Source organism: Panthera uncia, chromosome X (assembly GCF_023721935.1).
Source record: "Panthera uncia isolate 11264 chromosome X, Puncia_PCG_1.0, whole genome shotgun sequence".
Classification (NCBI taxonomy): Eukaryota; Metazoa; Chordata; class Mammalia; order Carnivora; family Felidae; genus Panthera; species Panthera uncia.
In genome coordinates, this window is record NC_064817.1 from 98,827,992 (window position 1) to 98,852,049 (window position 24,058).

At 33.9% G+C, this 24,058-nt stretch overlaps 1 long non-coding RNA gene across 1 annotated transcript in view; it reads left to right on the top strand.

The window, feature by feature from the left end:
- LOC125931949 (uncharacterized) overlaps positions 1 to 24,058 on the top strand; it is a 76,136-nt gene that overhangs the window by 34,430 nt on the left and 17,648 nt on the right. The window contains exon 2 of the long non-coding RNA XR_007460512.1: positions 7,142 to 7,248. This is a non-coding gene — a long non-coding RNA (uncharacterized LOC125931949). The remainder of the gene's footprint in view (positions 1 to 7,141; positions 7,249 to 24,058) is intronic.

Consider the following 24,058-nt stretch of genomic DNA (forward strand, 5'->3'; position numbering starts at 1 on the left):
ACTCTTAGAAAAACCAGAGGGCAAAGGCTTCATCACATTGGATTTGACAATGATTTCTTGAATATGACACCAAAGGCCCAGGCAACTGAAGAAAAAATAGAGAAATTGAATTTATAAAATTAAAAATATTTTTATGTCAGAAGACAATAGAGTAAAAAACTGACATATTGGGAGAAAATATTTCTAAATCATGAATTTGATAAGGGGTTAATATCCAAAGTATACAGAGAACATCACAAATTCAACATCATAAATACAAACAAATTGATTAATAAATAACTGGTCTTATATAGGCATTTCTCCAAAGAAGATATGCAAATGTACAATAAGCACATGAAAAAATGTTTAATATCACTAATTATTAGGGAAATGCAAATGAAAACTACAATGAGATACCAATTCAGACCCATTAGGATGACTGCTATGAAAAAAACAAAGTAAGTGTTAAAGAGGATATTGAGAAATTGCAACTTTTGTGCACTATTGGTGGAAATGTAAAATAGTTCATCCACTATAAAAAACAGTACGGCAGCTCTTCAAAAAATTACTAATAGAACTACCAAATGATTCAGAAATTCCACTTCTGGGTATATAGCTAAAGAATTGAAAGCAGAGTCTCAAAGAGATATTTGTACACTCATGTTTATAGCAGCATTATTCACAATAGTTTAAATATGGAAGCCACCCAAGTGTCCATTCACAGATAAATGGCAAAGCAAAATGTGGTGTAATCATACAATGGAATTTTTTTCACCCTTAAAGGAAATTCTGACATAGGCTACAATAGGGATGGACCTTGAGGACATTATGCTAAGCATAATAAACCAGTCACAAAAAGACCAGTAGTATATGATTCCACTTGTATGAGATACTTAGAGTAATCAGACTTCTAGAGACAGTTAAGTGGTAGTTGTTAGAGGCTGGGGAGAGAGGAGAATAGGAAGTCATTGTTTAGTGGATATAGAGCTTCAGTTTTACAAGTAAAGAGAGTTTTAGAGATGGATGATGGCCATGGTGCCACAACATTATGAATGTATTTAATACCACCAAAATTTACACCTAAACATGGTTAAGATGGTTTTAAAAAAAGTAAGATAGAAACCTACATGCGTCGGAAGTTCTATTTGTGATTTATACAGTTGCATATTTATGATTCACGTACATGTGTTAGATAATTTTCTCAGGTTTCAAAACAAGAGTAACAAAGAACTTAATTGTACAATTGATTCATGATTTATTGCCAATAATGATAAAAAATAATTCTTTTCTTTTTCCTGACATCTAAATTGAGTATACTTACATTTTAAAATGGAACACAAAGTATCACAATAAATAACTTCTCAGCTGTGCCACCATTTCTTCTCATTGTGATAACACTATAACACTGTCAGCACATAAAGATGGCTTTTTCAAGTATTTATATTGGAAGTTATATCTGTTTGATATAAATGTACCAAAAATTAGCCCAACGTAGAAACATGAAGTGAATTTTTCACTTCTTCTACAACATTTAGCAAGCATACATAGTATTGGTGAGCAATATTCTAATTGTTTTATCATATGAGTTGAGGATAAGTAGTAAGATTATTAAAAACAGAATGCAAGGACAGGGTTTAGTATAGTAATAAAACTCACAACAAATTTAAATTGACATATGTGTAATAGTATGCAAAATTATTAATGTGTTGCATGGTAATTATTCAAAAATATTGTGGAAAATGACAGTAATTGGCATTACTTTCCCCTGACCAAATCACTGGTTTCTAGGGTCCAAGGATTTTGTTGGACAGCTCTAATTATTTGAAAGTACTTCATCATATTGAGTCTTAAAGTTTTCATTGCAACTTTTATCTAATCATAATCCATATCTGCTTTGTGCAGTTACACAGACTCTAAGTCACTTAACTTCCCATATAGCAGTTACCAAATATTTGAAGATAGCTATCTTTGCCTTATCTCACTCTCATGTTATTCCTCTTCCAGGCTGAGCAATGCAGTTTCTCTCAATTGTTCATCACAGGATATGTTTTTCAAGCTATTAAGAATCTTCAATGCATTCCTCTGGATATTTTGTAGTATTTTTCCCAAAAATGTTACAGTACCCTAGATGTGGTATAGAAGTTAGAAATTTTGATATGATTATTTCACTTTATTCTATATAATCTGGCTTTTTTTTTGCTTGAATTACATTTTTTCCAAACAAGCTTTGTTTTTTTTTTGAAGCATGATTGACACATAGCAAAACATCCACACTTTAAGAGTACTCTCTATGAGTTTTGACAAATTTACAAACCTGTGTAACTACCACCATAATAAAGATTTAGCACATGTCCATCACCTCAAAAGTTTCCCTACCCTATCCTATTCAGTCTTCGCACCACTCCTAGGTTCAGGCAATCCTTGATCTGATTTGTGTCACTAGTTTTTTCCCTATTCTGTAACTTCATATAAATGGTATCATACATTATGTATTCTCTTGTATATGGATTTTTACAAGCATTGACAATGCTAGTCTGTTCAGTCTGCTGTAATAAAATGCCACAGACTGGGTACCTTAAATAATGGAAATTTATTTTCTCACAATTCCAGGGAAGTCCAAGATCAAGGTGTTAGCAGGGTCAGTTTCCAATGAGTGCTCTATTCCTGGCTTTCAGACAGCCACCTTCTTGCTATATTCTCGAACATGGCTTTTCCTCAGTGTGTTATTCAGAGAGAGCATAAAAGCATGAATGAGAAAGTGAGAAACACAGAGTGAGAGAGAGCAAGAGAGTGTTGTGGTGTCTCTTCTTATAAGGATACTAATCCTATTGGATTAAAGTCCCATCTTTAATACCTTATGTAATTTTAATTGCTTCCTTAAAGGTCTTACCTCCAGATACAGCCACACTGGATGTTAGGGTCTCAACATATGAATGTTAGAGGGACACAAACATTGAGTCCATTAACTAGCATAATGCTTTATAGATTCATCCATGTTTTTGTTTGTTTCAGTTGTATTCCGTTGTTGCTTCTGAATAATATTCCATTTATGGAAATGCTGCAATTGGTTTACTTATTCACCTGTTGATGTATATTTAGGTTATTTCTAGATTTGGGGATATTATAAACTAGGCTGCTAGGAACATTATTGTACAAGTCTTTGAATGTATTTTATTTCTTTGAAGCTAGTAGCTAGTAGTGGAATTGCTAGGTCATATAATAAGTGCAAATGTATGTTTCAGATGACAATACACTGCCAAAATAGGCAAATGTATTTTTCATATGACAATAAACTGCCAAAATGGAAGTATTTTACATTCCTATGAGGAGTAGGAAAGCTGAAGGTGCTCCACATCATCATGAATACCTGTCAGCCTTTTAATTTTACACATTTTAGTGAGTATGTAATGATATTACATTGTGATTTTAATTTGCATTTCTTTGATGACTAATGATATTGAACATTTCAAAATTTGCATACCTATAAGATGCTCATCTTTTGTTGTGCGGTGTCTGTTCAAATCATTTACCTGTTTTTAATGGGAGTTGTTTTTCATCTATTTGTCATATTGGGTGAGTTATAATTATATACTCTTGATACAAACTCTTTATCTGATATATGCATTGGGAATATTTTTCTAAGTTCTAACCTGCTTTTCATTTTCCTAATTGTGTCTTTCTAAAAGCAGACATTTTAAATTTTGTTGAAATCAAATTTCGTTTTAAATTTTGTTGAAATCAAATTTTGTTTTTCTTTTATAATTTGTGACATTTGTGCCCTATCTCATAAACCTTTGCCTGACTTGAATTCACAAAAATTTTCTTCTCATTTCTCCAAATTAAAAAAAAAATTGTTATTATGTTTATTTACTTTGAGAGAGAGAGAGAGAGACAGAGTGCAAGTGCGAGAGGGACAGATAGACACAGAATCCGAAGCAGGCTCCAGGCTCTGAGCTGTCAGCACAAAGCCTGACGTGGACTCTAACCCACAAGCCATGAGATCATTATCTGAGTCCAAGTCGGATGCTCAGCGACTGAGCCACCCAGGCGTCCCTCCAAATGTTTTTATAGATTTACTTATACATTTGGGTTTATGATCCATTTCAAATTTCTTTTTGGGTATATAAGGTAATGATCAAGTTCATTTTTTTCCCACATGGATATCCAGTTGTTCTAACACCAGTTTTTGAAAAGCTTTCCCTATTGAATTATCTTGACATTTTTGTTGAAAACCAATTGGCCATAAATGTGAAGGTCTATTTCTGGACTGTTTATTCTGATTAATTGATCTGTAGATCTGTTTTTGCAGCAATATATCACTCTTTTAAATTTTTTTTTTCAACGTTTTTAATTTATTTTTGGGACAGAGAGAGACAGAGCATGAACGGGGGAGGGGCAGAGAGAGAGGGAGACACAGAATCGGAAACAGGCTCCAGGCTCCGAGCCATCAGCCCAGAGCCTGACGCGGGGCTCGAACTCACGGACCGCGAGATCGTGACCTGGCTGAAGTCGGACGCTTAACCGACTGCGCCACCCAGGCGCCCCAATATATCACTCTTTTGATTGTGATAGAAAAATACTAAGAAAGAGGTAGAACAATTCCTTCATTTTTTTTCTTTATTTTCACAATTGTTTTAACATCCTTTGCATTTCCATATAAATTTTAGAATCAACTTGTCAGTTTCTATGAAAAAGACTACTGAGATATTAGTTAGAATTGCATCAAATCTACATATAAGCTTAGGGGGAATTGACATCTATCTTAATGCTGAGTCTTCCAATCCATGAGCATGGTGTATCTGTAAATTTATTTAGGTTTTCTTTCATTTATCCAGCAATATCTCAGTTTTCAGTGTAACAATAATCTTTATCTTGCACATCTTTTGTTAAGTTGTAATGATTCTCTGGGGTGTTTTCCCTTTATTATATTAGTATGGAGAACAATACTGATATATTTTTGAGTGTTAGTCAAACTTGCATCTCTAGGATAAATCCACTTGGTCAGAATGTATTGTCTAATATCTTTTTTGTGTTTGATTTGCTAATATTTTGTTAATGATTTTTGCGTATGTGCTCATCAGGAGTATTGGTCTGTAATTTTCTTTATTATTTAATTTTTGTTAATGTTTATTTTTGAGAGAAAGACAGACAGACAGAGCATGAGTTGGGGAAGGGCAGATGAAGTTACAAAATCTGAAGCAGGCTCCAGGCTCTGAGCTGTCAGCACAGAGCTCGACGAGGAGCTTGAACTCATGAACTGTGAGATCATGACCTTAGCCGAAGTCTGACAGTTAACTGACTGAGCCACCCAGGCGCCCCTGCTGTGTAATTTTCTTATAATGTTGTCTGGCTTTGGCATAAAGACAATATTGAACTCTGAAAGTGAGTTGAGAAGAGTTCTTTTATCTTATACTTTTTGAGAAAAAACTGTGGGCTTTGTATTATTTCTTCTTTAATTATTTGAAAGAATACCTGTGAAACAGTCTGGGCATTGAATATTTATTTATTTATTTATTTAAATTTTATTTTTTACTTTTTAAAATTTACATCCAATTTAGTTAGCATATAGTGCAACAATGATTTCAGGAGTACATTCCTTAGTGCCCCTTACCGATTTAGCCCATCCCCCCTCCCACAATCCCTTCCGTAACCCTCAGTTTGTTCTCCATATTTAGGAGTCTCTTCTGTTTTGTCCCCCTCCCTGTTTTTATATGCTTTTTGTTTCCCTTCCCTTATGTTCATCTGTTTTGTCTCTTAAAGTCCTCATATGAGTGAAGTCATATTATTTTTGTCTTTCTCTGACTAATTTCACTTAGCATAATACCCTCCAGTTCCATCCATGTAGTTGCAAATGGCAAGATTTCATTCTTTTTGATTGCCGAGTAATACTCCATTGTATATATATACCACATCTTCTTTATCCGTTCATCCATTGATGGACATTTGGGCTTTTTCCACACTTTGGCTATTGTTGATTAGTGCTGCTATAAACATGGGGATGGATGCCTGTGTCCCTTTGAAACAGCACACTGTATCCCTTGGATAAATGCCTAGTAGTGCAATTGCTGGGTCATAGGGTAGTTCTATTTTTACTTTTTTGAGGAACTTCCATACTGTTTTCCAGAGTGGCTGCACCAGCTTGCATTCCCAGGGGCATTGAATTTTGTTATTAAGAATGTTATAAATTACAAATTCAGTTTCTTTGATGAATATAAGGTTATTCATGTTCTAATTTTTGTGTCAATTTTAGTGATTTAACTCTTTCAAGAAGTGTGTTCCTTTCATCTAAGTTTACAAATTTATTTTCATAAATTCTTATGTCTTTTCTTTTAAATTGTGTATGATTAATAATAATGATCTCTCTTTTGTTTCTCATATTTCTAATTTGAGTCTTAATCAATTAGTTGGAAGCTTATTAGTTTGTTTATATTTTCAAAGAACCAGGTTTTGGTTTTATTAATTTTTCTCTATTGTTTCTCTCTTTTCTCTTTCACTGGTTACCATTCTTAAATTTATTTCCCTCCTTCTCCTTACTTAGGGTAGCTTGCTGTTTTAATTATATTTGTCTTTCTGAGATGATAATTTAGATCACTGCTTTTAGACTTTTAAAAATATATGAGCATTTAAAGCTATGAGTTTCTTCTAACTGAGGGTTGATGGGGGGGTGGGAGGGAGGGGAGGGTGGGTGATGGGTATTGAGGAGGGCACCTTTTGGGATGAGCACTGGGTGTTGTATGGAAACCAATTTGACAATAAACTTCATATATAAAAAAATAAAGCTATGAGTTTCTTGCTAAGTATTGTATTATCTGCATTCTATTGTATTATCTGCATATCTATAAATTTTGATATGTTTTATTTTCATTTTAATTCAGTTTGAAACTTTTTCTAATTTCCTTTATGAATTCCTTTTTGACCTATGGTTTACTTCAAATGTGTTGTTTAATTTATAAATATTTTATAAATTTCCAGATATCTTCCATGTATTAATTCCTAATTTAATGTTTCTGTGATCAGCAAACATATACTGTATAACTTGTATTTAAAATTATTGAGATGTGTTGATCTAACAAATTGTTTTGATTAATGTTCTGTACCTATTTTTAGGTAATGTTTATTCTCTTTCTTTAAATTTTTTTTAATGTTTATTCATTTTTGAAAGGCAGAGCTGTCAGCACAGAGCCCAATGCAGGGCTCGAACCCACAGTGTGAGATCATGACCCGAGCCAAAGACGGACACTTAACCGACTGAGCCACCCAGGCACCCTGGTAATGTTTATTCTCTTATTGGATGGCAGTATTTTACTTTTTGCTTTATAAATGTTTATTTAAAATAAAATAGAATGTTAAGTTATAATCTTTATCAGATGCATAATAATATTTCCACAGTAGAAATAAATATATAAGGTAGAAGTCAACTTGCATCCTGATGTAGGGATTGTGGTGATAGCAACATGATTTATTACTTACAATGCAGGAAAAAACTGACTATAGCAACATTCTTACTTCTAACTCCTCTTCTGCATCTAAAAACAACTATACTTCTGAGCTGCCATTTATAATTCAGGTTGGCACTAATAAAATAAATTATTTAATAAATAAATAAATAAATAAATAAATAAGCAGGGATGAAATGACAAATTTTCCTCAGGGAAGAATTCCAAATCACATATATAGATGTTCCTTACTCCATAAGGTAAAGCATAAGCCCCCTATCCCTGGCCAGTTGCCCAAATCAACCTATACCCTTTGAGTAGCAGTTATGTAAACATTTATTTTTCACCTATTTGTACTACCATAAAGTGTATACTTCTCAATCTTTTCATAAAGATAACCTGAAGAGTCTCGTGAAATTTATTTTGAAGAAATGTACTCTGTTTCTTTGAGCAACCAGTCAGGAAATAATAATCTAGTATGACAGTTTTAGTAAATAGTGTTGGCTTCAAGAGTCTCCATTTATTTTTCTAAGTGATTTTGCTTCCTTATATTAATAATACAGAATATTGTTGACGATCAATGTCAATGTCATGAGACATTCTTGGAGTTTTGGTAAAGTGTCATTCCTAGTCTTTAAGCATCTGTCCCATTTTCCACAGTCCTCAATTGTCACTGATTAAGGACTGTTCAATTTCTGCACTTTCTCATCATACTTTGGTATGCATTCACTTAGGCAAGGAGATTTACATTTATTATTGAGCTTATTTTAATATTTTATATCAAACATGACATATTTATATAAGTACTTGAAAACTCTAACAAAAAATAGTGGCACAATTAAATGAGAAGGCTTTACAAGTTGAAAATATATTCAGAGAAGTAGATTTACATTAAATTTGCCAGTTAAGGAGAATGAGTTTGAACAAAAGAGACTGAAGGTGAGAGACATATTTCTTTTGTACTGAGAGATCTCTAACCATTTCGAAATTATCATTTCTTTTTTCAAACTATGCTTCCCTTGGACAGTCTTGCTCAAAGTTCTTCCTTATTACTGATGGAAACACACAGTTCCACTGTTACTTATGAGAATATCTATTTCTCAGATGTCTTGGAACAGAAAAAAAGGCTAAAAGCCACTGAACTAGGGTGATCACTTTCAAATACTCTTTCAAAAGAAACAGATCAGAGTTTAAGTGATAATGTGATGCTCTTAGTTGTGGAATCTCAACTAAATTACCTTCTCTAAAGTTGGGGTCTTTTTCTGTGAACGTAGGATATTAATACTTATGAACTTGGCAGGGTTGTTGTGGGAATTAGAGTTTATGTATGTAAAATGTTTTGTATATAGTAGATGCTCAATAATAGCAGCATGCCTTGTCATCATTGCCATCACTTGAAATTTAGTTACTTCTTGTGAATGTTTGTTCAGCCCCCCCTTCCCACACATGAGTGTGCAATTGAAAGTCATATTGTGACATGGAAATGTGGGCCAAGATTCTCCATTTTTTTTTTATTTGTCAGGACAGGTTGCATTCATTCACCTTCTTACTCACCAAAATGACTATTTCACACCTGCCCTCTATTCACAGGTCTCTATCACTTCTTCCTCATTATCAGGTGACAATCTTTCTTCCAATTTCACCGAGAAAGTAGAAACAATCAGAAATGACTTTCCAGAAGCTCCCATCACCATATCTGCCCATCTGCCTGTACCAGCATCTGTACCCAGATGTCTTCCCTTCTATAGATGAATTATGTTTCTAGAAAAAAAAAACTAAACTATTTGTTCGTTATATCCTGTTCCCTCTAGCAAGTTCAAAGACAAGTTTTCAGCAATTTTTGCAAAGTTGCTCCCACATTATAAATTTCTCCTTTGTAAAGTATTATCTCTGTCAAACTCAGAGATATCCTTTTATCTTGGGAAAAAACAAAAACTAAAACTTTTTTTTATGCACCACATCCTTTGATACCCTTCAGCTGCCATGGCATTTTGTTCTTCCTCTTGACAACAAAACTCTTTAAAAAAAAGAGAATGTCACTTACTGTCTTCAATTCCTCTCATTTCATTCTGGATCCCACTCCAATGAATCCCCTATCATTCCACTGATATGCCTCTTACCAAAGTCACCTATAACCTCCATTGTATTGAATCCATTTCTTGATTCTCAGTCCTCATCTGTCTTGACATATCTATTTGACACAATTTATTATTAATTCCCTTCCCCTTGAAACACATTCTTCACTTGGCTTCTGGGGAAATATTCTTTTGGTTTTCTTCCTACCTTAGCTATTGTTCCTTCTAATTTACTTTGCTGGTTCCTTCTCTACTCTCTGGCCTCTAAACTTTGGAGTGGTTTTGAGTTTAGTTCTTGGAATATTTCACTTTTCTATTTATACTATTTATACTATTTCCATTTATACTCACTCTCTCAGTAATCTCATCCAGTCTCAGGATATAAGTCCTTTCTGTATTTCTAAACTTGATCTCCAAAATCATATACACAACTGCCTCCCTGAGGAGGCAAATATCCAATTTGATATCTATTAGGCATTGCAAATGTAATTTATTTAAAACCCAACTCTAAATATTCCTCATCCCCAAATCTGCTTCTCCTTAGTAAATAATAACTTCACTTCTATAATTGCTTAAGTAGAAAACCTTATAGTCATCTTTGACTGGTCTCCTTTTTTATCCCGTATTTTACAAATATTTGGACATCCTCTTAATTTTTCTTCCAAATATATCATAATTGAACAACATCTCTCTATATCTACTTTGCCAAAACTTATCCAACCCCTCATTATTCCTCATCTTAATTATTATAATAGTATCTTAGCCTTGCTACTACTACGTTTCCCATTCATAGTCTTAGTAGCCTGATCATGTCATTTCTGTTCTGAGAACACTTTAATGGTTTCCATAATAATGGAAAACAAAGCCATGCCCCATCTGACTCTTTTTAACTTTCTGACATCATCTCCTATTATTCTTTCTCTCATTCACTCTAATTCAGGCATACCAGCCAATGTCTTGCTCCTTGAACATACCTGGTATACTCCTGTCACAAGGCCTTTGCCCTTCCCTTTCCCTCTTTCTGCAATACAGCAAAATGTATATGTAGCTACCTCATCTCCTTCAGGTGTTTGTTCAAATGTGTCTTCTTATTAAAGCTTTCCTTATCTATGTTGGTTTTCATTTCAATTCTCCACCGTGGACTCTGTCAACTGTTTGCTTTATTATTCTCTATAGCACACATCAACATCTGAATTCCTATACATTTTGCATATTTATGCTCTAATTATCTGTTTCCCACTTCCAGAATGTAAGTTCTACAAATTTGAGGATTTGTGTTTGCTTTATTCCCAATGGCATACTCATTGTTTTTTTTTAATTTTCATGTATGTCCCAGGTTATTTATCTGAACTTCAAATTAGTTTTTTTTTAATTAAATATTTTTAAATTTTTAAGTTTTTATTAAAGTATAATTGATAGTGTTATACTGTCAACACTGGCAACCACCAGTATTTAAGGGTCTGTTTTTTATTTGTTTCTTTGTTTCCTTTTTCTTTGTTCATTTGTTTTCTTTCTTAAATTCCACATATGAGTGAAATGATATGGCATTTATCTGTGTCTGTTTATTTCACTTAGCATTATACCCTCTATGTCCATCCATGTTGTCTCAAATGGCAACATTTCATTCTTTTTTTGGCTGAATAATATTCCATTGTCTGTGTGTTTGTGTGTGTGTGTGTGTGTGTGTGTGTATGTATATATACATATATATATTCTTTCAATATATATAAATTCTTTCAATCTATATGTATATATACATATATATATTCTTTCAATATATATCTATATTTATGTATATATGTATATATATCTATATATATGTGTATATGTACATATATATGCATATACATATATATGTATATGTACATATACATATACATATATATATATACATATACATATATATATACATATACATATATATATATATTCTTTCAATTCCTTTGGGTAAATACCCATTAGTGGAATTACTGGATCATATGGATATTCTATTTTTAATTTTTTGAGGAACCTCCATACTGTTTTCCACGGTGGCTGCATCAATTTGCATTCCTACCAATGGTGCATGAGGGTTCCTTTTTCTCTGCATCCTTACCAACACTTGTTATTTCTTGTGTTTTTGACCTCAGCTATTTTAACAGGTGTAAAGTGGTATCTCATTGTGGTTTTAAGTTGCTTTTCCCTGGTGATTAGTGATGTTGAGCATCTTTTCAAGTGTCTGTTGACCATCTGTATGTCTTCTTTGAAAAAATTCCTATTAAGGTCTTTTGCTCATTTTTTAATGGGATGTTTTCAGTGATATGTATAAGGCCTTTATGTATTTCATATATTAACCTTTTATCCAATATATTATTTGCAAATATCTTCTCTCATTCAGTAGGTTGCTTTTTGTTTTGTTGATGGTTTACTTCATTGTGCAAAAACTCTTTATTTTGGTGTAGTCCCAATAGTTTAGTTTTGTTTTTGTTTCCCTTACCTGAGGAGGCATATCTAGAAAAATGCTTTTATGGCTGATTTCAAAGAGATTACAGCCTATGTTTTCTTCTAGGAGTTTTAAGGTTTCAGATCTCATATTTAGACCTTTAATTAATTTGAGTTTATTTTTGAGTATAGTGAAAGGAAGTGGTTCAGTTTCATCCTTTTCCATATAGCTATCCAGTTTTCCCAGTACCATTTGTTCAGGAGACTGTCATTTCTACACTGTGTACTTTGTCCTTCTTTGTCATAGATTAATTGGCCCTGTAAGCATGGCCTTATTTCTGAACTATCTATTCTGTTCTATTGATCTATGTGTCTGTTTTTGTGCCAGTACCATACAAAGTTTTGGTTACTATAGCTCAGAAGTATATCTTGAAATCTGTGTTTTTGATAACCCCCAGTTTTGTCTTCTGTTTCAAGATTGCTTTCGCTATTTGGGGTCATTTGTAGTTCCATACAAGTTTTAGGATTATTTGTTCTAGTTCTGTGAAAAAATGCTGTTGGTATTTTGATAGGGATTGCACTGAGTCTATAGATTGTTTTGGGTAGCATAGACATTTAAACAATATTGATTCTTCCAATCCATGAATATGAGTTCCATTTGTTTGTGTCATCTTCTATTTTTTAATCAATATTTTATAGTTTTTGGAGTACAGGCCTTTCATTTCCTTGTTTATTTCTTGGTATTTTATTCTGTTTGGTACAATTGTAAATGAGATTATTTTCTTAATTTCTCTTTCTGCTAATACATTATGAATGTATAGAAATGCAACAGACTTCTGTATATTAGTTTTGTATCCTGTGACTTTACTGAATTAATCAGTTCTAATAGTTTTTTGATGGAGTCTTTAGGGTTTTATGTATATAGTATCATGTCAACTGCAGATAGTGAAAATTTTACTTCTTTCTTACCAATTTGGATGCTTTTTATTTCTTTTCCTTGTCTGATTGCTGCTTCTAGGACTATGTGGAATAAAACTGGTGAGAGTGGAACTCTTTTGTCTTGTTCCTCACCTTAGAGGAAAAGCTCTCAGTTTTTCACCATTGAGTATGATGTTAGCTGTGGTTTTATCACATATGGCCTTTATTATGTTGAGGTGTGTTCCCTCTAAAACTACTTTGAGAGATTTTGCCATAAATGGATATTGCACTTTGTCAAAGGCTTTGTTGAGACTTTTTATCATGAATGGGTGTTGTACTTTGTCAAATGCTTTTCTGCATATCTTGAGATGATCATCAGGTTTTTATCCTTTCTCTTGTTTTTTTAAAATTTTATTTATTTAAGGGGCGCCTGGGTGGCTCAGTCGGTTAAGCGTCCGACTTCGGCTCAGGTCATGATCTCGCGGTCCGTGAGTTCGAGCCCCGCGTCGAGCTCTGTGCTGACAGCTCAGAGCCTGGAGCCTGTTTCGGATTCTGTGTCTCCCTCTCTCTGACCCTCTCCCGTTCATGCTCTGTCTCTCTCTGTCTCAAAAATAAATAAAGGTTAAAAAAAATTAAAAAAAATAAATTTTATTTATTTAAAATTATTTTAATTTCAGGAATAGAATTTAATGATTCATCACTTACATATAACACCCAGTGCTCATCCCATCAAGTGTCCTCCTTAATGCACCTCATCCCTTAAGCCCTTCCCCCCACCCAGCACCCTACCAGCAACCCTGTTTGTTCTCTGCATGTGAGAGTCTCTTATAGGTTGTCTCCCTCTCTGTTTTATCTTATTTTTTCTTCCCTTCCCTTATGTTCATGTTTTGTATCTTAAATTTCACAAGTGAAATTATGTGATATTTGTCTTTCTCTGACTGCCTTGTTTCTTTAAAAATTTTTTTGGATGTTTTGTATTTATTTTTGAGACAGAGAGAAAGCATAAACTGGGGAGGAGCAGAGAGAGAGGGAGACAGGAACCAAAGCGGGCTCTGCGCTGACAGCAAAGAGCCCGATGTGGGGCTCGAACTCATGAGCAATGAGATTATGACCTGAGCTGAAGTCAGATGCTTAGCTGACTGAGCCACCCAGGCACCCCTCTGATTGACCTATGTCACTTAGCATAATACACTCTAGTTCCATCCACATTGTTGCAAATGGCAAGATTTCATTCTTTTTGATCACCAAGTAATATTCCATTGTGTGTGTGTGTTATACACACACACATATATCTTTGTTATCCATTCATAAGTTGATGGACATTTGGACTCTCCATACTTTGGCTATTGTTGATACTGCTGCTATAAACATTGGGTGCATGTGCCCCTTAGAATCAGCACTCCTGTATCCTTTAGATAAATAACTACCAGTGCAATTGCTGGGTCATAGAGTAGTTCTATTTTTAAATTTTTGAGGAACCTCCAACTGTTTTCCAGAGTGGCTGCACCAGTTTACATGACAACCACCAGTGCAAAAATTTCCTCTTTCTCTGCATCCTTGCCAACATCTGTTGTTCCTTGAGTTGTTCATTTTAGCAATTTTGGCAGATGTGAGGTAGTATTTCATTGTGGTTTTGATGTACATTTCCCTGATGATGAGTGATGTTGAGCATTTTTTCATGTGTCTGTTAGCCATCTGCATGTCTTTTTCAGAGAATTGTCTCTTCATGTCTTTTGCCCATTTCTTCACTGGTTTATTGTTTTTTGGGTGTTGAGTTTGATAAGTTCTTTATATATTTTAGATACTACCCTTTATCTGATATGTCATTTGCAAATATCTTCTCCCATTCCGTTGGTTGCCTTAAGCTTTGCTGGTTGTTTCCTTCCTGTGCAGAAGCTTTTTATCTTGATGAGGTCACAATAGTTCATATTTGCTTTTGTTTCCTTTGCCTATGGAAACATGTCAAGTAAGAAGTTGCTGTCGCCAAGGTCAAAGAGGTTGTTGCCTGTTTTCTCCTGTAGGATTTTGATGGCTTCCTGTCTTACATCTAGGTCTTTCATTCATTTTGAGTTTATTTTTGTGTATGGTATAAGAAAGTGGTCCAGTTTAATTCTTTTGTATGTCCCTATCCAGTTTTCCCAACACCATTTGCTGAAGAGACTTTTTTTTCCCCATTGGATATTCTTTCTTGCTTTGTGAAAGGTTAGTTGGCCATACATTTGTGGGTCCATTCCTGGGTTCTCTATTCTGTTCCATCGATCTGTGTGTCTGTTTTTGTGCCAGTACCATACTGTCTTGGTGATTACAACTTTGTAATACAGCTTGAAGTCTGGAATTGTGATGCCTCCAGCTTTGGGTTTTTTTTTTCAGGACCACTTTAGCTATTTGGTGTTTTCTCTGGTTCCATACAAATTATAGGATAGCTTTTTCTAGATCTGTGGAAAGGTTGGTGTTATTTTGATACAGATTGCATTGAATGTGTAGATTGCTTTGGATAGTATTGACATTTTAACAATATTTGTTCTTCCAATCCATGAGCGTGGAATGTTTTTCCATTTTTTTGTGTCTTCTTAATTTCTTTCATAAGCTTCTATAGTTTTCAGTGTAAAGATTTTTCACCTCTTTGGTTAGGTTTATTCCTCTGTATTTTATGTTTTTTGGTGCAGTTGTAAATAGGATCAATTCCTTGATTTCTCTTTCTGGTACTTTATTATTGGTGTACAGGAAAGCAGCTGATTTCTGAACATTGAGTTTACATCCTACAATGTTGCTGAATTCACATATCAGTTGTAGAAATTTTTTGGAGTCTTTTGGATTTTCCACATATATTATCATGTCGTCTGCAAAGAGTGAAAGTTTGACTTCCTCCTTGCTTGCTGTTTTGGATGCCTTATATTATTTTCTGTTTTCTGAGCTGAGGCCAGGACTTCCAACAGTGTTGAATAACAGTGGTGAGAGTGGACATCCTTGTCGTGTTCCTGACCTTAGTGGAAAAGCTCTCAGATTTTCCCCATTGACAATGATATTAGTGGTGGGACTTTCATATATGGCATTTATAATCTTGAAGTATGATCCTTCTATCCTTAACTTCTTGAGGGTTTTTATCAAGAAATGATGCTATATTTTCTCAAATGCTTTCTCTGCATCTATTGAGAGGATCATGTGGTTCTTATCCTTTCTTTTATTAATGCAATGCATCCCATTGATTGATTTGCTGATTTTGAACCAGCACTGCATCCCAGAAATAAATCCCACTTGATTGTGGTGAATAGTTCTTTTAATGTATTGTTGGATCTGGTTTGCTAGTATCCTGTTGAGATTTTGCACCATGTTTATCAGGGAAATTGGTCTGTAGTTCTCCTTTTTAGTGGGGTCTTTGTCTGGTTTTGGAATCAAGGTAATGCTGGCCTCATAGAATGAGTTTTGAAGTTCTCCTTCCATTTGTATATTTTTGACAGCTTCAAAAGAATGGGTGTTAACTCTTCTCTACATGTTTGGTAGAATTCCCCTGGAAAGCCATCTGACCCTGGACTTTTGTTTGTTGGGAGATTTTTGATTATTGATTTGGTTTATTTATTGGTTATGTATCTGTTCAAATTTTCTATTTCTTTTTGTTTCAGTTTTGGTAGTTTATATATTTTTAGGGATTTTGTCATTTCTTCCAGATTGCATAACTTGTTGGCATGTAATTGCTCATAATATTGTCTTATTATTATTGTTTGTATTTCAGTGGTGTTGGTTGTGATCGCTTCTCTTTCATTCATTATTTTATTTATTTGGGTCCTTACCTTTTTTCTTTTGATCATACTGGCTAGGGGTTTATCAATTTTGTTAATTCTAAGAACCAGCTACTGGTTTCATTGATTTGTTGTACTGTTTTTTCGATTTCTGTATCACTGATATCTGGTCTAATCTTTATTATTTCACTTCTTCTGCTGGTTTGGGGCTTTATTTGCTGTTTTTTTTTCCAGGTCTTTTATGTGTAAGGGTAGGCCTCCTTTAGGAAGGCCTGTATTCCTAGATACTTCCTTCTTATGCCTGCCTTTGCTACATCCCAGAGGTTTTGGGCAGTATTGTATTCATTTTCATGGGCTTTCATGTACTTTTTAATTTCCTCTTTCATTTCTTGGTTAACCCATTCATTCTTTAGTAGGATGTTCTTTAATCTCCAATATTCATGGTCTTTCCAAATTTTTTTCTTGTGGTTGATTTCAAGTTCCATTGTGTTGTGTTCTGAAAATATGCAAGGTATGATCTCAATCTTTTTGTACTTGTTGAGAGCTGATTTGTGTCCCAGTATGTGATCTATTCTGGAGAATGTTCCATGTACCTCGAGAATGTGTATTATGCTGCTAAAGCATGAAAGGTTCTGAATATATCTGTTAAGTCCATCTGGTACAGTGTCATTCAAAGCCATCGTTGCCTTGTTATTTTTCTACTTAGATGATCTGTCCATTGTTGTAAGTGGGGTGTTGAATTCCCCTACTATTATGGTATTATCAATGCTTTTCTTTATGTTTGTGATTAATTGATTTATATATTTGGGTGCTTCTCTATGGGGACAGAAATATTTACCATTGTAGATATCTTGGTGGATAGACCCCTTAATTATGATATACTGCCTTTTTTCATCTCTTGTTACAGTCTTTGTTTTAAAATCTAGTTTCACTGATATAAGTATGGATGCTCCAGCTTTCTTTTATGACCATTAACATGCTATATGGTTTTCTATCCCCTTACTTTCAATCTGCAGGTGTCTTTAGGTCTTAGATGAGTCTCTTGTAGGTAGCATATAGAGAGGTTTTGTTTTCTTATCCATTCTGATACCCTGTGTCTTTTCATTGGAGCTTTTAGTCCATTGACATTTAGAGTGAGTACTGCAAAATATGAATTTAGCACCATTGTTTTGCCTGTAGAGTTGGTGTTTCTGGTGATTTATAGTGTTTGTTGCTTTTGGTATTTTTTTGTTTGTTTGTTTGTTTTGTCTTTTCTCTGCTCAAAGGTTTTCCCTTAAAATTTCTTGCAGGGCTGGTTTATTGGTCACGAACTCCTTTAGTTTCTGTTTGTCTGGGAAATTCTTTATCTCTCCTTCTACTTTGAATTACAGCCTTGCTGGATAAAGAATTCTTGGCTGCATACTTTTACAATTCAGCACATTGAATGTATCCTGCCACTCCTCTCTGGCCTTCCCCATTTCTTTGTATAGGTCTACTGTGAACCCAATCTGTCTTCCCTTGTAGGTTAAGGACTTTTTCCCCTTGCTGCATTCATAATTCTTACCTTGTCAGTGTATTTTGTGAATTTTACTATGATATGCCTGCTTTATGGTCGGCTTTTGTTGAATCCAATGGGATTTATCTGTGCTTCTTGGATTTTGGTGTCTGTGTCCTTCCCCAGATTAGGAAACTTTTCCACTATAATTTGCTCCCATAAACCTTCTGCCCATTTTTCTCTCTCCATCTTCTGGGACTCCTATGATTTAGATGTTATTCATTTTTAATAAGTCACTGTGTTTCTAAGTCTTGTATCATGCTCTTTTGCCTCTTTTATTCTGCTTCATTATTCTCCATAATTTTATCTTCAAATCACTGATTTACTGCTCTGCTTCATCCATCCTTGCCTCTGTGGTATCCATTCAAGATTGCATCTCAGTTATAGCTTTCTTAATTTCATCCTGATTAGATTTTATTTCTTTTATCTCTGCAGAAAGGGATTCTATGCTCTTTTCAACCCTGACTAGTAGTCTTGTTATCGTCATTCTAAATTCTAGTTCAGACATCTTGCTTATATCTGTTTTGATTAAGCCCCTGACTGTCATTTCTTCCTACTCTCTTTTGGAATGAATTCCTGCTGAATACTGTGGCTCATGTTATGCAGATTGTTGTGTTAATCCTCAAATCAGTATCATAGGTGTTCAAATTGGTTTGGTGATGATCTGGCTACATTTCTGGGAGGAGACAAGTTCAAATTCTCCGTGCTGCTCTGCCATCTGAACTCCTATCCTTTCTCTTGTTAATGTGATATATCATGTTGATTGATTTGAAAACATTGAACCTCCTTTGTATCCCTGAAGTAAATTCCACTTAATCGTGGTGAATGATTTTTTTAATGTGTTGTTGGGTTCAGTTTGCTAATATTTTGTGTAGGACTTCTGCATCTAAAAAATATATTAAATTAAAATAGTATACATTTTTACTTTAAAAATACACATTAAAATATTTCACCATTAAAATGATAGAATATATACTCATATATCACATATTTATTCATTGGGTAAGAAGAAAAAATCAGTAATTTTTGTTTGTTTATTTCTTTTGTTTTTTGGAGTCCACATGTAAGTGAAACCATTACTGGTGGTTCCCAGAAGGGTGGGGGGGCTATGCGAATGGGCAACATAGGTGAAGCAGATTAAGAGGTACAAGCTCAGTTATAAAATAAATAAGTCACAGGGATGAAAAGTATTGCATAGGGAATATAGTCAATAATATTGTAATAATATTGTATGGTGACAGATGGTGACTATACTTATTGTGGTGAGCATTGCCTAATGTATGGGATTATTGATTCACTATGTTATTCACCTGAAACTAATATGATATATGTAAATCATAGTTCAGTTTAAAAAGTGAGTATATATAAACTAAGCTAATTAATAATCAGAAAGCAAAATTTATTTCAAATATAGATTTCCACTTTAATTTTTCTCAGTACTGTTCAAGTGTCAGTTTTAAATTGTCATTTTTTATATGGATTATTCTATTTTGGTTATCTTCCAGAAAATTGAAAAATGAAATTCTGTGTATCCAATTTATATATGTAACAATTTTCTCTTATAAAACAATGATTTAAAAATCATTTAGTGAAACTATCAGTCACTACAGTAGTAGAAATCACAAACTTTCTGGTATTAGTGATATAGATACAAGTTAAACAGATGAGAATGGATTGTAACTACAATTAGGCAATAATTCTATTGTTCACATTCCTTACTATGGAGTTAATGACTAGCTCTAGGGGCCATGAAAAGCAGGGAGCAAACGATGTTTAATGATCCAACAAGTCATTAAGTGCCTTAAAAGGAACCACAATGTCAGGTATCATTGACCTTATGAATGTTTATAGCTACACGAATACCAATTGTTTATTGTTGCATACATTTACAATTTAATAGAACTAATTCTGTTGGAAAAAATCAAAAATATTTCTGGAGCTCTGATATGACTGTTGACATTTTTGTTCCTCACTTATAATAAACCAAAACAGTTTCACTAGATTAAAGTGTCATCTTTATAATTAAATTTTAGGTGACACAGCAAAATCAGTCATGAATCTGAGCTAGTAGAAATTCTACTTTCAAATGTTAAAATAATAAAATTTAATTTTAAATATGTTCTGGAGATCTGAAAGATATATTTCATTTGAGAGGACAAATAATGAGAAGTTTAAAATGTAGACATCTCAAAACTAAGGAGTAATAAATCAGACAGAGATAACCATCCTGTCACAATATATCAATTCCCTCCCTTGCCCACCTCTAAATTTTCAGATATCTTCAAGAGGAATAAAAGTGACAATTCTGCCTTAGTTTAGACTATATTTGGAAGTGAATCAAAAAAAGATGGCCCAATGTGTCTTGTACATGACATGATGATAAATATTGTAGTTTATCGCTCCAAGAATGGGAAGTTGTGATCTAAATTAGAATTTATAACCTGCTATATACATTAGATATCACTATTTGTACATGAATATTGAAAAATAGCTAGATCAAGCAATAAAAAAATGTTCCTTACATAAACTGTATGCTTGCTGCTTTCCTAAAAATTAGATAAACCATTGATGTCATATTAATTAGCATGGGATGAATTCATTTTATATACTTCTCCTTTTCTCCTATCTTATTTCCTTTCATTATTAAGATTCAGTCTGTTTAACAAAAACATCTATAATTTATTAATATTTATTTGAAAAATGCAAGACAGATTTGGAGACAGATGGAGACAGAACTGTTCAAAGAAAGCCATCAGCAGAATACATAGTGGATGAGTATTAGCTAACAAGCCAGAACCATTCAAATTATTCAAATCAAGGCAGACAACAAAAGAAATGAAAGTTTTCATTCTTTTACTGAAACTACCTGTAAATAATTTAAACATACTGGTTTAAAATTTTAATATTAAACATTGTTTTAAAAATGGAGATTAAAAAATAAAAGCAGACTGAGATAATTCATTTTATCAAGGCATTACTGATCCAGTAAAATATTTAGATTTGTTATAAACCAAAATAGAAATATTTCAGGGAGTTCAATATAAAGTTATAAAAAGTTAAAATATTTAAATATTTGGATGACGATCTAAAGAAAATTATGGGTGGACAGAAGATAACTTTAATAATTATTGTGTATTGAGCCCTATTGTTTATTGCCACATTTACACAGACAATTTCTAATCCTATAGGTCTTATTATTCTAGGACTGTTTTTTTCTTCTTTTTTTCAAGGCTGTTTTTTTCTTAATGTGAAGAAAGGGAGGCTCAGTAATTCTAAACAAATTGATCAAGTTAACGTGGGAAAATAAAATAAAAATTTAGTTCTAGACCTGTGTTATCTTTGCTGTTTCCACTATGCCATATTATCTTTTTACAGATGGCATATTAGTGAGATACTACTTTGATTATCCCAGAAGTCTATTATGCACAAACTTAGAGTATTTCCTGTTGACATTCAGGAAGAAAGCACAAAATGCATCTGAGAAATCAATATGTCCATGCAATAACATACTTTTTTTTCACATGAAAATTCCTTTGATTAAGACTTTGTTTACAGTCCCTTATTTCTTACTTCAAACACTATTCTAAGAAGCTTAGTAATGTGTTTTCCTAGTCCATAGAATGTTAAATATCTTATATAAAAATTGTAGTGGGAATGCTATGGCGAGACATTGGTATTAGCAAGAAGTAGCAGCTGATAGCAAGAAAGAAAACAGGAAAATGATAGACATAAGGATTTTAAAACCTCAGCAATCTGAATCAATTTAATACAAGGGCAAACATCCTTACATATCCCAATAGCTTCTAAATGCATCACTTTATTAAAGCATTGCATAAAACAGATACTTATGTCAGTTCCTGATATCTTAAGGAAAAGGTGAAGATAATAATAGCTAATATTTTTTGAGCACTTACTATATTCCAAGTACTTTTCTAAGCTTTTTAAATTTATTGACTCATTTTGATTTCACAGTACTTTTTAATTATATGTGTAGTCCTTTTATTTCCATTTTTTACAGGTGAGGAAAATGAACTTTAGAGCTATTAAGTAACTTGATCAAGATCATATGGATAGTAAGTGATCAGAATAAGGAATTAAACTCAATTTCGCTGTTTCTACAACACACGCTCTTTATCCAGTATGAGCAGTGTGATGTATTGTCCCTTGTGTTTAGTATTTTCTTTATTAAAAAGGAATATAATACATTTTTACAAGCTTTTCATTTTATAAATATTTTAAAATTAAAATTTTTTGGAGTTTAAAGGGGTACAAGTTTATTTGGAGAAGACTTTGTTTTTAAAATTTTTAATGTTTATTTATTTTTGAGAAAGAGAGACAGAGACAGAGAGACAAAGCATGAGCAGGGGACAGGCAAAGAGAGAGGGAGACAGAATCCAAAGCAGGCTCCAGGCTCTGTGCTAATAGCACAGAGCCTGACAGGGGGCTTGAACTCATGGGCCCTGAGACCATGACCTGAGCCCAAGCCAGACACTTAACCGTCTGAGCCACCCAGGGGCCCCAACATCTTATTTATTTTTCAAGCACTTACTGCGTTTCTATAGTGTTTCAAACATTGTGCCATATAATAATGGATAAATTGGAGAATAGGATACTGTCAGATCCCCTGGGAAACTCATATGTTTAGTAGAGAAAATAGGCACGTAAAGATTTTGTGCCATTTAGTAAAAAGTTCATCAATAGTTGTAGCACAGATGAAGGCATGCTTAACTCAGACTGGGAGTGAGGGAATCTTAAAGTCAAAAAAGACTTCTCTGAAGCAGTAGACTTCAATAAGGGCATTGAGTTTCAACAGTGCAAGAGCAATGTGTGTGTGTGTGTGTGTGTGTGTGTGTGTGTGTGTGTGTCCCTTTTACTGTTTTTGATCCTGAACCCTTACCACCACTGGTAAATTGTCACTCAGATACAGGTCAGGGGTAAAGATGGGAAAAAATGTAGGGGCGGAAGGATTCTGAGAAAGGGAGAAGTGCAGGCAAAAGAAGTGAAGGGTTGCTTTAGAAGTGTATTCTCATGTAGGAATTGGATATTGAGATTAAACTGATTTAAAAGAGAATGAGAACGCTTAATACTTGTTTGCTTGGTTACTCACTTTCAGATAAAAATAGTATTGTTTCTTTCTGTTTGATTAATTTTAGTATTCGGTGGTTTTTGAGAAAGTGACCATTCTTCAGTCCTAGTTCAAATAATTTTTGCAATATTCCTTAACTGCTGATTGCTCTGTCAATTCGTTGGGCATTTCATGAAGCAACATAGTCACATGAAGTATGGGGACTAATGTTAACACAGTACTAGTGGGCACTGGCATGAAATCAGGCTTTGTGTCTATCATGCTATCAAGGGCTCTTTGGATTCTAGGAAGAGAAAACTCAACCTAATGCAAATCAAGAGGAATACCAATGAAAGCTCCATGGTAACTGAGTAAAAGAGAACTGACCCAGTGACAGGGAGACTAGGAATCAAGTGAGTACCAGAACTCATGTTCTTCCCATTTCCATCTCTAGATTTTTCAGGATGTCTCATCTCTCTGAGTCAGCATCAGTTCTTTTTGCCTATCTATGTCAGTGTCTCTGTGTCCTGTATCTGTGTCTATCTCTCTGTGTCTGTATCTCTTTTTTTTGTCTCTCTCTCTTTTTCTGTGTCTGTCATTTTCTGTCTATGTCGTCACTCTCATTATGTTTTTAGGTGAGAATGTGTTTTCGCTCTCTTTCTCTTTAGGTCTCTATTATATATTTCACTCTGTTTGCCTCTCCCTTTGTCTCCTTCTGTTGCTCTTTGCTCTGGGTCTTTTATTTATTTCTCTCCTTTAGTTTCTCTCTCTGTGTGTCACTTTGAGTCTGTGTATCTCTTTCTGTTACTCTGTATGTATGAATCATCTCTGACTGTCTGTTTCTCTGTCATCTCTTTGTATATGATCACTGAGTCTGTTTTTCTCCAAATGTC